Below are 14300 nucleotides of genomic sequence, written 5' to 3'. Positions count from 1 at the left end.
GAGTTTGCACTTCTAGCATGTCTCCAGGTAATACTTATGTCGAAATCTTACTATGAGAAGTATTTTAGAAGTTGCTGATTACTGATGTATATAAGCTATTAGAAATTAGTTGTATCTACTTTTAATGAATTCTTGATTTCAGGAATTCACTCCATACAATTTTTTTAATATTTTTCTTTTTTTTAAGTTTATTTATTTTTGAGAGAGATAGAGACAGCATGAGCAGGGGAGGGATAGAGAGGGAGAGAGAGAATCCTTAGCAGGCTCTACACTGTCAGCACAGAACCCAGTGTGGGGGCCGAAGTCACAAACTGTGAGATCGTGACCTGAGCTGAAACCAAAAGTCAGATACTTAACTGACTGAGCCACCCAAGCACACTACAAATTCTTTTATTTAGTCAACAAGTATTTGTTGAGTACCTAGTAACATCTAGGTCCTCTATTAGGTTCAGGGGATACACTAGGGAATAAAGGTTGACAGAAACCCTGCTCTTAATGGGTTCTATTCTCTTGGAACCCAACACTGAGTGAGTCACTCGTTTGCATTTCTCATGTACTACTCATTTTGCTTTGCAACTATTTGTCTGTATATCTGCTCATTTATGGTGGGAGAGACTGCATTGTCATTCATTCATTCATTCATTAGTTTATGAGGCACTGAGCTTGCAAATGAGATCCAGAGTAAAAATCATAGTTCTTATCCTCAGGAAATTTCCTGTGTAGCAGTGAAAACCGTGAATAGCCAATACAAGCCACAGCAATAAATGTGAAAGAGGCTGTCGAAGATGCTATTACCAAATCTCCACTCCCTGGCTGGAACACCTTTTCCTCAGCTGCTGCCAATGCCAAGCTAATGCCTTATACCTGCCACCTGTTTTGGAGCATGGCCCCTGGCTAATGGAAACCACCTGCCCTGGAGATTGCTGAGAGGTCACCACCCACCTACATACTTGGAGTAAGAATAGACTTCAGCTGGGGGAAGAAGATGGGGGCAGGCTATAAAATCAGAAGGATCTGTGCAAAGGACCTCATAAGTGGCTAATGTGACGGGAACATGCTAGGAGGATGTGTGCTCTGGTTGATGAGCCTGGATGGTGTGGGCAATGAATGTTTTTCAGTGACATAGGCAGCCATTTCATGAATCTTCAGGATTTTAAATGGGTGAGTCAGATTTTCATTTAAAAACCATCACTGTGGCTTGAAGAAGGGATTGGAGGAGGGTGGAGGTGAGTTTGGAGGCACCAGGGTAGTGGTTAGCTGGCCTAGTTCTGGAGTCACATGTCTTGGGTTTGAATCCTTGCTCTTCCTCTCACAAGCTGTAATTCATTGGTTAACATATATAATTTTTCTTAGTGCCCTCAGTTTCTTTATCTGTACGTTGGGATTAAAGGTAGAACTTACTCTTTAAAGTTGTGCAAAGAGAAGTAATTAATCAAATTATGGTAAGCACATAGAACAATTCCTGACTCCTAGAAAGTACTTAATAAATGTTGGCTGTTATTATGGTTTTATTATTTCTATTGTTATTAGTAGTGGTCGCAGAATTAGCACAAGGAAGGAGAAAAGAAGCAGTAGTAATGTTAGTAGTTTGTTTAGATGAGAAAGGATTGGAAGCTAAGCTAAGAAAGTAGCAGTGGGATGGAGGGGGAAGAATTTTGTATGATATTTAGGTTTTAAGTCTTGGTAACAGTTTGAACCTGGAAGTGGGTGAAAATACAGCTTGCGCTCCTAGTTGGATACACAGTGGTGCCATTTCCCGAGATGAGGCTCACAGGAGAAAATGCTGATTTGAATGGGAAGGTTGGAGTTTAGTTTTGTATATTTTGTGTTTGAAATATATTTGCTACATCCTTGGGAAAATTCCCATACATAGTTGTAGAGGTGATGCAGGTATGGCATCAGGGAGAGGGACAGACTTAGCCTTGAGATAACTATTTGATAGTCAAGAGTGTATTTACAACTATAGTATCTATGGAGTGCCCCAAATGTTTTTAAATTAGTAAAAAGAAAATTAGAAAAAATGAGAGCATGAAATATTTTAAGCAGAAGATAAGGATGGAGGTTTCAGGACCCAACACAGAATAATAGGGAAAAAAAATGCAGCCTTAGGAAGAGTACATGGTACACCAGGTATCTTAAATAGAACCAATAATGTCCACTATGTCTGTAAAACTACAAAAGCAGACTCACATTGTCTAGGCAATGTCTGCAATTCCCAGACCACAGAGCGAATAGATAGTATAAAAGGAGGCATTTTTACCTTTAAAGTTACAGGTGACATTCCAGTGCAAGGTGAGGGAGACCTCACACTTGAAACTCATGCTCCCTTTGATGAATTTTCTTTTAACACTGGGGCCCAAGCTAAAGTCATTCCACAGTCTGTAGCGGTAGCCCTGTAAGAAAAGGTGACTTGTTTTAGATGTTTTCTTTGAAAAGCCAAGAGCATAGCATCATAGAAGGCTATAGTGATCCAGAAATTAAATGAACAAATTAGAAAAAATAAAAAAGAGGTGAGTAGAATTGTTCTGGGATCAAGAGTTCCCATTCCCCTGCCAGAATTAGGTAAAAATGAAAATCATTATAAAAGGTTTAAATTGTATTTTACAAAGCTAAGTGTGCAAGACCTATATTACTTTATTTTTTTTTAAAATCAAATTAAATTTGGCCCTAAGCTTCTATACTACGGAGATAGTGGTAAATTCACTCTGGGTTACTATTGGGACCCCTTCCCTAATTATAAGTGCAATGTAAGAAAGAAATCTTTGGCTTCATATGCTTTCCAGAGATGTGGGTTTCATTCTGGTTACTTCTGAAAAGTCCATGGTCTTTGAGGTCCAGAGATGCTGTTGATCTTTCCCACACAACTCTTTGGGCACAGGAATCTGAATTGTCAACACCAGAATTGCATACCTCAAGAATATATACTTCAAGAAGGAAGGGGGAAATCAAGACATTTTAAAATAATGGAGGGGCACCTGGGTGGCTCAGTCAGTTAGGCATTCGACTCTTGATTTCAGCTCAGGTCACGGTCTCACGGTTCATGAGTTCAGGCTCCACAGGTGGCTCCACACTGGCGGTGCGGAGCCTGCTTGGGATTCTCTCTCTCTCTCTCTCTCTCTCTCTCTCTCTCTCTCTGCCCCTCCCCTACTCACTCTCTCTCTCTATCTAAATAAATAAACTTAGAAAAATAAAATGAATGGAAATTAAGAGAATTTGTTGCCGGCAGATCTATAAATGAGTGACTATCAGAAATTCTTTAAACAGAAGTTACGTTTGATGGTTTAAACACAATTATTACACCAATAGGGCTTTTAATCCATGTAGACAAAATATTTATTACCATTATAAGTGTGGGAGGGTAAAGGGACATAAATTCAGGTAAGGTTTCTATACATTACTTGAACTGATAGAATCAGACTCTGATATGTATATAAAATATAATAATTACATTACATATATAATAATTACAGCAACTGCTTAAAAGCCTAAAGAGAAAAACTAAAAAAATGGTATAAACAAATTAAAATGGAATTCTGATATGAAAAACCTCACAAGAAGACAAGAAAAAGAAAACAGAAACGGAACAAAAAAATGGCATGGGCCCGATTTATCTATTTTTGTTACTGTTGCTTGTGCTTTTGAGGTCATATCAATGAAATCATTGCCTAATCTAAGTTCATGAAGATTTTTACTTCTATATTCTAAGAGTTTTATACTTAGGCTTTTAACATTTTGATCTTTGATCCATTTTGAGTTAATTTTCATATATGATGTGAGGCAGGGGTCTAATCTTTGGCATCCTTATTGAAAATCAATGGGGTTTACTTAAGCATTCTTAATTCTCTTCCATTTGTCTATATGTCTGTGCTTATATTATACTACATTGTCCTGGTTACTGTACTTTGTAGTAGCTTTTGAAATTGGAAAATGTGAGTCTTCCAATTTTGTTTTTCTTTTTCAAAATTGTTTTGGCTGTTCTTATCCCTTGCATTTCCATGTGAATTTTAGGATCCATTTGTTTTTTTCTGCAAAAAAAGACAGCTGGTGTTTTGGTAGGGATTGTTTTGAATTTGTAGATCAATTTGGGGAATATTGCCACAGTAACAAATACTCTGATTCATGAACAAGGGTGTTTTTCAATTGACTTAGGCCTTTTATTTATTTCAGTGATGTTTTGTACTTTTCAGAGTGTAAGTTTTACGTTTCTTTAGTGAATTTATTCATAAGTATTTTTGATACTATTTTAAATAGAATTATGTTCTTGATTTCATTTTTTATTTGGTTATTGCTACTATATAGAAATATAATTAATACTCATATTTTGATATATTTTGCAACCTTGCTTAACTCATTGATTAGCTCTAATAGTTTTTTAGTGAATTCTGAGAGGGTTTTCTACAAACAAGGTTATATCCATTGGCAAATAGAGACAATTTTACTTTTTCCTTTCTAATCTAGAGAATTTTAGCTGTAGATTTTTTGCAGACAGGTGTGTGTGTGTATGTGTGTGTGTGTATTATTATTATTATTATTATTATTATTATTATTATTATTAAAGAGAGAGGGAGGGAGAAGGAGAGAGAATCTTAAGCAGGCTCCTTTCCCAGTGCGGAACCCGATCTCACTACCCTGAGCCAAAATCAAGAGTCAGATGATTAACTGACTGAGACACCTAAGCACACTTTGTATACATTTTTAACACCAAGGGACTCATACTAAATTTGGTATTTGTCAGCCTGATTTTTTTACTTGCTATACCACAAAAATTTCTCCATATCATTAAATAGTCTTCTCTACATGACTGTAATGGCTGCATGCTATTTTATTGTATGTTGCACCTTTTGAAATCAATTGTTTTGTGTGGGGTGTCTGGGTGGCTCTGTTGGTTAAGCATCTGACTCTTGGTTTCAGCTCAGGTCAGGATCTCATGGTTGGTGAGTTCAAGCTGGAGTCAGTTTGGGATCCTCTCTCTCCCTCTCTCTCTGCCCTTCCCCCATATTCTCTCTCTCTCTCTCTCTTTCTTGACATAAACTTAAAAAAAAAATCAATTCTTTTTAATTCCTCTAAGGTTATTCTAAAAATTAGTAGAGGGGCGCCTGGGTGGCTCAGTCGGTTAAATGTCCGACTTTGGCTCAGGTCATGATCTCACGGTCCGTGAGTTCGAGCCCCATGTCGGGCTCTGTGCTGACGGCTCAGAGCCTGGAGCCTGCTTCTGATTCTGTGTCTCCCTCTCTCTCTGCCCCTCCCCCGTTCATGCTCTGTCTCTCTCTGTCTCAAAAATAAATAAACGTTAAAAAAAAATTAGTAGAAACCCATGTAAATTGTTTAGGCTAAAACCTGAGAAATAGCATACCTGTTTCAAAGGGCATATACTTGTGATGGATTTTTTCTAATTCAAATTTAGTATTAATTTTACTTGTGTTTTCTTTCCAACTGAATGGTCAGCTTCTTTTAGAACAGAGTTGGACTTTTGCTTCTGTGTATCCTCCATGAGACTTACCACAGGACCGTTTGCCTGAAGGTGCTTCAGGAACTATTTAAGTGACAGCTATCTCTTTGCAAGAAATTATTCTTCGATTTCCCCATTATATTTGACATGTTTCAGTTGTATCCTTTTTGTTTTACAAAATGACATTTCTCCCTTTGATAACATTAGAATTTTTTTGTATATTCTCTTCATTTAACTTTATTGGGTGTTTATCAAAGATATTTCTAGTCTTTTTTTCTTTCTTTCTTTTTCTTTCTACTCCAGGCAAAGAAGGGAGCATTGGGAACTTTGCCCTTAATAATACATTGTTCAAGTAATCCAGGGTTTGATGTGTAAATGTAGTTAGTATAAAGTTTAGTTTCTTTTTTTTTTTAATATTTTTTTTCAACGTTTATTTATTTTTGGGACAGAGAGAGACAGAGCATGAATGGGGGAGGGGCAGAGAGAGAGGGAGACACAGAATCAGAAACAGGCTCCAGGCTCCGAGCCATCAGCCCAGAGCCTGACGCGGGGCTCGAACTCACGGACCGCGAGATCGTGACCTGGCTGAAGTCAGACGCTTAACCGACTGCGCCACCCAGGCGTCCCTAGTTTCTTTTAAGTTTATAGCTGGATTGAATGAATATCTTCAGGTTGTCAAAATAATCATCACAGGTAGTAATGGTAACACTTGGCACCTACACATGCAGGCATTGACTGAGTAATTGGGTGTGTTTAGTAGATAGTTTGCAGAGGTAGGAGACTGGGAAGCATGTTGAGTTAAAAGAATGGGGGGGAAGAATGGGAGAGGAGGTGTCCCCTGAAAAGATGGGGTGGGGGTCATGGCAAAGAAAATTCATGAAAATCTGTGTCTGGTGAATCAAACAGGAAAAGGTAATGGTCATTAACTGTGAATAGTCTGAGCTTGCATGCTATTAGAGTTTACTATAATATAAATTACTATTTTGGGATCACTCTGCCAAAGAAAAAATGACATTTTGTTTAAACAACAGAAATAGTCCTCATACGGGCCTCTGTTTTACTTTAAAGTTGTTTTCCAAGGAACTCTTAAGAACCTTTTCTAAGTGTGACATTTCAAAGCCTGAGGTTTTGTGCCCATCTGCAATTTATCTCTTAGCATTTATTAAAAGGAAAGATGCTTTTGTGAAATTTCATTCGACTGTTAGCACAGTACATGTCTTTTAAAGTTTACAAATTCCAATATATACATCTGTATCCCCAGCTCCTTAGCAAGGAATATAAAATACTAGCTTAAAATACTAGCTCATTTACTAATATTTATTGAGTTATAGAATGGCAATGCTGTGCTAAACCTGGGCAGAACAAAGTTCCTGTGCTTGGAGATTGTAGATCCCAAGCAGTGAGATAAAAATAAAATAAAACAAGCTGATAATGATACAGTATAAAAATCTACTGTTCAGACTTCTATATCTGAACTGCTTGAGACCAAACCCAAACAGTAAGTCCCTGTATAATATGTGGAGTTGCTTTAGAGGAGATATGGGGGGTAGAAGCTGGAGAAATCAGGTAAAGCAAGAATGTATGCTGCTGTGCAAAGAGCCAAGTGTCATGGATGAGTTGGGGCTTGAGATCATAGTGTGAAGTGGTCAGATAGGAGTTCAGATGCTCCTTAATTCCCCAATCAAATCATAAAGAAGGAAGCTCATGCATTCCTTCAGAGTGGGGGGATGGAAGGAAAGATTTTGGGAGATGAGAGGTCAGTGTAAACACTACTGGAGGAATGCACTGCAAGCTATGAGTCAGTGTGGTCAGCATGGCACCCAGAACAGATCATCATCATCCTCTGGGGGCATGGCACTGTCTTTGTTTAGATCCTTGAGCAATCCACACAGAAGGCTGGAAGGGGACAGGCTAAAAGCTGATGGGTTAGACAGGAATCCAGGGTGCTGAGAAAGACCCTGCCAAAGTGATAAACTATTGGTGTGTAGCTTCCATGGTAACATCAATACCCATTGTCTGAGAGTCTTTCCTCTCCTGCTGCTGCTCAAGTAGGACTACTACCTACCTCTGCCTGGGCCACTGTACTAGACCCCTATTTGGCAACCCTTTCAAGGCCTGCCCTCCTCTTGCCTAACTGTTCTTTATACTAATGATCAATCTTTTCAAAACCCCACTTGCAGCTTGTCTGATCCTGCAAACTTGACGTTCCTGCTTCAAGTTCATACTTTACTAATCATTTTTCAAGTATTTCCATAAACTGTTATGAATCTTATTTCACAGGTTTTTTTTTCCTCCAGATATTTAGCCCTTGCCTCACCTAAGTCAGAATTTTTATTTTTGCTTCTGTGCTTTTGCTCAGCTATTTCCTTGGCCCCACTCCCCTTGGTTTATATTCTATTGACCCTTCAAGGTCCAGTCTAAATCCTAATTTTAACTTAAAACTGTAGGCTACATACTTCAGTTCATGAATGTTTGTTTTCTTTTCTGTTTGCCAGGGATGAGTCTATGAACTAGGATGCTGGAAAGAAATTACCTCATTTCACTTTCTGGTGAGTCCAATAGTTTCATGTATTTCCATTCTGCTTTCTGTACCATATAGTAAACAGTTTGACAATGGAAGTCATTCTGAAAATCCTATGGTACCTCAGGCAATGTTGGGCTTCAAGCAGTTAATACATAACATGTGCTTTTTAACTGAGGAAGCCGTGTTGAAAAGTGTCATAAGGATACAGAGTATAGAGAAGTGATCAAGAGTTGAAGGGTACTAGTCAGACTTTCCAAAGAAGACAATATAATTGTGCAAGGGCTTTATTTCTTTTCAAAGACTTAGAATGGGAGGGATAGAAGGGAAAAAATTCCAAATATTATATGGTCCCTTGTATTGTTTGGTATAAGCATCTAGGGAAAAATAGAACCTGGAATATTTGATGAACCCTCCAACTATGATATATTAACCTGGAATGTGCTTTATTCTTATTTTTTTATTCCTCAGAATCCCTGTGGTTTTTAACAGTTGAAATTATCCAAGGAGAATGTGTGGTCCTTTTGACCAGGGACTAGTTTCCATAAATAAAATAGCCTACTAATTATCATCTCTAATGTCTCCAGTCCATTTCTGCCACCCATAGCAATGAAGGACTCCATTAAAAAACATTACTATTTTATTAAAAATGTTAGATTGATTTAATATTCCTTTTAATTTCCCAGTAGGTTTTGAAGAGATTATGGAACCATCTGCATATGCCCAGAAGCAGTGATAATAATAGCAGGAGAACCTGCTTCAGCATTAGTGGCCCTTTCTTTTTTAAAAGTGACCTAAATGGGGTCACTGCCTTTACTGATCAGTTAAAGTTCTTTATCTTCTTTCAAACTGGTAACAAGGGAGATGATACTTTTCAATACTCATCTAGGGCATGGTAAAAATGAATGTTTGCTGAAGTAAACAATTCATGCAGACTACTTATTGGGCTTATTCAGTAATCAGAGTCCATGAAAAAGTTGAGCCCGTTCATTCTTAACTTGTTTTCATGTGCTGTATATCCTTTAGTAGTTTGGTGAAGCTTATGAACCATGTCTGTGCCAGTGATAAAGCAACAGCTTCTTAGCTGCAAGCTCACTCTTCTAAATTCCACTTTGTGATACTGTGGAAAAGACTTTGCCAACCACATTTCAGAATGGCCACCTGGCTCCCTGCAAGGCTATGCCAATGGGGGCACTAGAGATAGAGGACAAGACTGGGGGACAGAGAAGGGAGGATTTTCTTCTTCCTGTTGGTTTTGTATGGGGCTTCCTGTTTGTTTCCTGCCTGCTTCCTATTACTGTGCAATACTTATTCCCTTAGAATCAGCTGTATACTTGCACAACAACAGCTGGATTCATTCTGTAGCTTTTCAACATTTGTAGAGTTGGGTTATAGCACCACCTCAGAGACCTCAGCCCCAGCTACCGCTCCCTTCCCAGGAGTCTGCATTTCAGCTCCACGAGGTCTTTCCTCTAAGTTTAAAAAGTTCGAACCTCTTCCCTTTGTTTTCCCAGGTCAAGGAGTGTGGGTGCCTCCTGCAATTGATACCTCCATGATATTTTAGTGCAGTGGTAGGCAAATACACATACATTATCTACTGCTGTCTCGGTTCTCTCTCTCTCTCTCTCTCTCTCTCTCTCCCTCCCTCCCTCCCTCTCTCCCTCTCTCCCTCTCTCCCTCTCTCCCTCTCTCCCTCTCTCCCTCTCTCCCCCTCTCCCCCTCTCCCCCTCTCCCCCTCTCCCCCTCTCCCCCTCTCCCCCTCTCCCCCTCTCCCCCTCTCCCCCTCTCCACCTCTCCCCCTCTCCCTCCCTCCCCCTCTCCCTCCCTCCCTCTCTCCCTCTCTCCCTCTCTCCCTCCCTCCCTCTCTCCCTCTCTCTCTCCCTCTCTCCCTCTCTCCCTCTCTCTCTCTTTCTCTCTTTTCCATGCCCAGAGCAGAGCCCAATGAGGGGCTCAAGGTGGGGCTGGATCTCATGACAGTGACATCATGACCTGAGCTGAAATCAGGAGGCTGACCCTTAACCAACTGAGCCACCCAAGGGCCCCATTGCTTTAGTTCTACAACAGAAGAGATGAATTCTTGTGATGGAGACTACCTGGCTGTATTAAAATGCTGATTATGTGGTCCTTTATACAAAAAATTCTGTGAACTCTGCCTCAATGTTCTATTCTTGCCTTTTTAGTTAATAAATTTACACTGAATTTAAAAACTTCATATTAAATTTTCTCTGTTCAGGGCCGCCTGGGTGGCTCAGTCGGTTAAGCATCCGACTTCAGCTCAGGTCACGATCTAGCGGTCCGTGGGTTCGAGCCCCGCGTTGGGCTCTGGGCTGATGGCTCAGAGCCTGGAGCCTGCTTCCGGTTCTGTGTCTCCCTCTCTCTCTCTGCCCCTCCCCCGTTCATGCTCTGTCTCTCTCTGTCTCAAAAATAAATAAAGGTTAAAAAAAAATTTTTTTTTAAATTTCTCTGTTCAATAACACAAATAGGGGCACCTGGGTGGCTAAGTTGATTAAGTGTCCCAGTGTTGATTTAGGCTCAGGTCATGATCTCATGGTCATGTGATCTAGCCCCTGCTTGACATTCTCTCTCTCACTGTATCTTCCCCTTCCCCACACATGCATGCATTCTTTCTCTCTCTGTCTCTGTCTCTCTCTCTCTCTCTCTCTCAAAATCAATAAGCTTTTTTTAAAAACCCCAAGAAACAAATAACACAAAGGGTTCTGTTTTCTGCTTGGACCTTGAATGATTAAAAAAAAAAAAAAACTGGTTCCACAAGTGGTCTAAGGAAATGGACACTCCAAAATGAGGATTTGGGGATTGCTTTGGTCATATTCTTGTGCTTGAGCACAATGACGAAGTTAGATGCTAGTAGTCCACAGCATGCAGTAGCATCTTGTTTAATCAAATAATCATCTGTGATTGATTGTGATAAAGGATCTACTAAAGAAAGTGCCTAAGAAGCTGCTGAACTTGACCATTAGGACAGCAATGATGATAATAAGGACTTTGGTGTGGAATGGATTTTGGATGGCTCATACAGAAAGAAAATGACAAATCCAGACACCCAAAGACTTCTGCAGCTCTAAAAGAATATTTTATTTTTTGTAGCCACAGAGCTAACATTGCTGAACATCATATACAAAATTTCAACTGGGCAGGGTGTACAATTAAAACAAAAGTTAAATGCATAATATTTTCAAGTCTCTCATGTATGAGCATGGAGTCTGACTTGGGAAGAAATGTACCCCTATTAGTCTGGTGAAATCTATGAACCCCTCTTGGACTACTGCTTTTGGATGCACAAAATAAAATATAGAGAACCAAAAGGAAGCTAATATTGAAATACAGTAATCAAAATGTTATACATGTTTTTAAACAATGAATGCTTTAAAGAAAAAATCTAGCAGTAGGTCTTATAAATGCCATAATTTTGAACACTTTCTTGAGATATCTGCATCAACTGTAATGTAATATGAAATATCTGTTTTTTCTGTTGTTGACAAAGTAATTGATAACGGTAACACTACTGTGATTTTTTGCCCATATATATTATTGAAGGAAGTGCTAAGTTTCAGTTAGAGGTTAATAAAAATAAAGATGTGTATTTTCTTCTCTAAGTTCAATAATCTTCTGAATGACATCCATGTATCCCAAACTAAGAATCTCTGTTTTAGTCGTATACATATTCTTGAGAAGTTAACTGAATAAGTCAAAATTAATTAGATGAGGGCCAAATCTATAAGGCTCATTTAATCATCTTTTAACTCTTTCTATTTACAACTCCTCCTTGTATCATTCTCCATTTTTTACCCCAGGAATCTCTTCTCTAGGAGATGCGATGAGGTACATCTTCTGTGTGCACCTATACAGTATCCTGGACTTTTACTATAAAAAATATACTACTTATGTAATTTCCTGTACTGTACTTTCCCCATTAAAGAACTATGATACTACACTGCCTACTTATCTTTATGTATTTTCCCCACTAGATTATAAACTTTCTGTTATTAGAGACCATGTTGGACTTGTTGTATCTCTAACATAGGGCCTCCCACCCAGTAGATGCTCAGTATATATTTGTGAATAAACAAGTGAATGAATTGATGAATTCCAAGGTAGAAGTGGTTTTTGCTCTTATTGGTGGCCAAAGTTCTCACCTAGATATATTTGTTAAATGTCTATTTATTTTGAGAGAGAGAGAGAGAGAGAGAGAGAGAGAGAGAGAGAGAATGAGAGCACGAGAGTGAGCAGGGGCGAAGCAGAGAGAAAGAGAATCCCAAGCAGGCTCCATGCTGTCAGTGCAGAGCCCTATGCGGGGCTTGATCTCAGGAACCATGAGATCATGACCTGAGCCAAAATCAAGAGTTGGATGCTTAATGAACTGAGTGACCTAGGCACCACTCTCAGCTAGATATTTTATATAAATGCTGCCACAAGTGGAGATAGAAGAGAGAATGTGAGTGACATATCAGTTCAAATCTGCCCACCACTAGAAAAGGAACTCCGTGTTCAGACCCTCCCGACAGTGGTATAGTAGACATGTCATTTACTGGGGTGGACACTGTTGATTGCTTAAGCAGCAGCCACTGTTCCATTTTCTCCTTTGCAAATAGAATTATGATTTGTTTTTACAGTATCGTATGATATGTATGTCAGGGGAGACTGGGTCTCTGTTAGTGATGGGGGTGGGAGAGGAGTCTTGTTTAAGCTAATCCTGTCATGTGACTCCCTTTGACAACATTGGCATGTGATGCAATTATGGGCAATGAAATGAGATGGCAAACTGGTGAGGGGTGTCTAGGAAAAGTCAAAAAGAGATGCATGGGAGGCAACGCCCCTGTTCCTCTCCCTTGGAAGTTATTATACGAGTAAGTGATGCCTAGAGCTCATCCAACCCAAGTGTGACAATGAGGGGAGCAGCTGGCACACTGAAAGTGACAGTGTGGAAAAATGGAAAGAAAGTTCATCATTGTTGATCTCATCGTGATGCCGTATGAATCAAATGTTGTACTTGTTATACAACAGATGTCTTTATTGTTTGAGCCATTTTTTGATTGGCTTTTTTTTTTTTTTACTTGTATCCCAAGGTGTCATAACTATATCACCTTCTTAAGGGAAGCACAGCTTTACTAATGCTCACGGATGAATGTGAAAAGAATTTCTTTTTGCCTGAGATTTTGATACTTGACTGTAGCAGAAGTATGTCATAGGATGCAGGAATTTTTTTAGAGATCCAAAGCTCTAGCAGACTAATTTAGAGAGTGGGTACGATGCCAGCCATTTCTGAAGCTCATCAAATGAGAACATTTAAAGCTGGGTGATAAGCCTTTATAGGTAAACTAATGCCAAAACCTTTTTCAAACCAAGTATTCTATGGCAAGGCGTTCTGCAGCATGTTATGTGTTACCATGTTATGAAACTGGCTTTGACATTTGGATGTCTACCACTTGGTGAGTGGTTAGTTATAAAATGCTATTGGTTCAACAGATTATACTTCTGGAATAAAGCCTGGACTTCTGGGATCTTTTTAGTGGCTGGTTTATTTGTATTTCCAAGGCCATTTTTCCAATAAGCCAACACAATCAAATTACATGCAGCTTTGAAGACATTCTACCTTACAGTTTGACATTTTAATTAGGACTTTAAAGAGATAATAATCACTGCCCACAACTTCCCTAATGTTACCTAGAAATGGGTCAGTTAATTAGGATCCCAGAAAAACCACTGCATACATTTCTTTTTAATTGTTTTTCCAAACTTCCATCACCACATCTCTTGGCTTCAACTCAGACCAAATCAAACAAACAGCAGGGAAGGGTTCAATCTCTTCAGCCTTCTGAAAAATCTAAGGGTGCAAATAAGGAAGTCAGTCTCTGTCCATCATCTAAAATTGTATGCTTCACTCTGCATAAGATATTTTTCTTTCATTTCAAGATTGCTTTTGAAAGGAAAACCATGCCAGTTCATTTTATTAGATCATTCTCTATGAAAGCCATTAGGATCCTGTTCACCTGGTCCCTTTGATTCTTGTATCTATACTTCATTATTCTTTATCTCTCTAGGGTAAGTTTATTAATGGGTGGTCCCACTAAGGAATTTTTTAATGCTCTCTGGCTGCATTAAATTCCTTCTAAGTGGATTTTACAAGGTGGAAAGAAAAATGAGTCCATCTATTATTGAGAAACAAAGGGGCCTAGGGTGTGATAGCAATTCAAGAAATGAATTCTGCTCTCTTGGGCAGATTATGTGTAACAGGATGCTCACTGCCTCACCAAGACTTGCCGCTCCCTATCCCTTGGGTCAATATACAAGAATGGAAATGTGGTAAATGTC

General features: G+C 39.1%; 1 long non-coding RNA gene across 1 annotated transcript; it reads left to right on the top strand.

Moving 5' to 3' along the window:
* The first annotated feature begins 585 nt into the window (after positions 1–585).
* LOC123386158 lies at positions 586–12075 on the top strand. Its single transcript, XR_006599858.1, has 3 exons — positions 586–1161; positions 7945–7998; positions 11783–12075. It is a non-coding gene; the product is annotated as an uncharacterized LOC123386158 (long non-coding RNA).
* Positions 12076–14300: the final 2225 nt, after the last annotated feature.

Source organism: Felis catus, chromosome B3 (genome assembly GCF_018350175.1).
Source record: "Felis catus isolate Fca126 chromosome B3, F.catus_Fca126_mat1.0, whole genome shotgun sequence".
Taxonomy (NCBI): Eukaryota; Metazoa; Chordata; class Mammalia; order Carnivora; family Felidae; genus Felis; species Felis catus.
Note: the sequence above shows the minus strand (reverse complement) of the source record. Positions and strands in the feature narration are given on the sequence as shown.